The 1,914-nt window shown below is 61.9% G+C and overlaps 1 protein-coding gene across 1 annotated transcript in view; it reads right to left on the reverse strand.

Moving 5' to 3' along the window:
• SYT7 (synaptotagmin 7) overlaps positions 1-1,914 on the reverse strand; it is a 21,309-nt gene that overhangs the window by 11,437 nt on the left and 7,958 nt on the right. The gene's annotated exons all lie outside the window — the stretch shown is intronic.

The raw sequence follows: 1,914 nt of genomic DNA on the forward strand, positions 1-1,914 counted from the left end.
CTCCGGTGGGACGCGGAGAGTGGAGAAGCCCGGCCCGGGACGGACAGGCTTCCAGAGCGGGAAGAGCGGGCAGGATGCCGGCGAGGAAGCAGCGCATGCCTGGCGCGGCCCATGCAGCCGGGCGGGAATGCCCGTGGCGGCCTGGAATGCTCGTGACCGCGGGACCGGGGGGGCAAAATGCCCCCAGGGACCACCGAGGAGTCGCCTCGAGCGGCACCCACTGACCTCATCCTGATCCCGGCGTTGCCACGGGACAAAGCTGTGCCATCGTGCAATGCCAGCGGCGGGGGTAGAGGGGGATGGCAGGGGAAGGATAAATAGCTCCAAAAACCGAAATAAAGAGGTGAAGAAAGAGCGAAAGGCGTGAGGAAGAGAAAGAGGAGGGAAGGGAGTGGAGAGGAGCGGAGAGCCGGGATGGCCGGAGCCGGAGGCACTGCCTGGGCACTGCCCCCTCCCCCCCGCGCCGCCGCCGCCCTCCTTTCGTTTTCCTATGGAATCCTAAATTAGTTCAATTTACAACCTCTCAGTCACAGGAAACTAAATCTGGCTCCCGTCGGCCCCGCGCCAGCTGGAGGCGCGAGCTCTGCCAGCGCCGTGCCAGGCGGCACCGCGCCCTGCCCGCTCCCGGATGGATCCCGTGGAACCAGGAGCAGGACACAGCACCCAGACCCTCAGCGTGGACCCCCAGGACGCCCCCGATCCCGACAGCTCTGCGCCAAAGGGATGCTGGAAAACGGGACGTGCCCTTAACCCTGCCCTGGCCGCCTGCGTCGTCCATCTGTCCAGATTCCCAGTGGGAATTCGCTTCTCCACCGAGTCTGAATACGGCTCCCCCTCTTCCTTGCCTCTCCCTCCTGCTCCCAGTTCCCAGCTGGAGCACGCCAGCGTCACGCCACCGATTCTGGGGGCATTCGGGATTTCTCCCAGGCAGCAGGAGGGACCTGCCCCTTTTCCATAGGTTTTCTCCCCACTGACACGGCTGGAAAAGCACACCAGCCTGGGAACCCCCAGGCTCTCCAAGGGTGCTGGCGCTGTTGCCGGGATGTCCTGGATGCCACATCCTGGTGCTGGAGAACCAGGGCAGAGTCCAGGAACACAGGACGGAGCCAGATCTGACACATTCCCGTCAGCAGCCAGCAGAGCTGCGGCCTTCCCAGCGGAGGGTCTCACTGACCCCCCCACCCCGAGCCTGCCGAAGCCTGGATTTTCCCTAAAACTGATCGATCCTGGACTTCTCCCAGATTTTCCCAGTATGGGGTGGTAGAGCCGCAAATGTTATGTTGGCACCGGGTCAGGGGAGCGTGGGGAGGGAAGAGGCTGGAGACGGCACCATTCCTGAGGGATGGGAACACGGGACAGCACTTCCCGTCTCTGGGCCATCACCAAGGTGGCACTGCCTGCCCTGGGAATGCTGAGCTGCTTCCCGCCGGGATCAGACAAAGCTGGAAATGTGCCAGACACGGCACCTAAAGGGGCTCCCTCTGAGCCAAAACAACATCAGGAGCACGGGAAACTCCTCATTGCCTTCGGCACAGTGGCCCTGGGAATCTGCTGGTGGCCTTCGGGACATATTGGTGGCCCTGAAGACCTGTTGGTTGTCTTGAGGATCTACTGGTGGCCCAAGGGACCCGTTGGTGACCTTGGGAACATGTTGGTGGCCCTGAAGACCTGCTGGTGTCTCCAGGGACCTGCTGGTGACCTTGGGAATATATTGGTGGCCCTGAAGACCTGTTGGTGGTCCTGAGAATTTATTGGTGGCCCTGAGAACCTACTGGTGGCCCCAGGAACCTGTTGGTGACCTTGGGAAAATATTGATGGCCCTGAAGACCTGTTGATGGTCCTGAGAACCTACTGGTGGCCCCAGGAACCTGCTGGTGACCTTGGGAAAATATTGATGGCCCTGAAGACCTGTTG

Source organism: Manacus vitellinus, unplaced genomic scaffold (assembly GCF_001715985.3).
Source record: "Manacus vitellinus isolate BGI_N305 unplaced genomic scaffold, ASM171598v3 scaffold_127_pilon, whole genome shotgun sequence".
Lineage (NCBI taxonomy): Eukaryota > Metazoa > Chordata > Aves > Passeriformes > Pipridae > Manacus > Manacus vitellinus.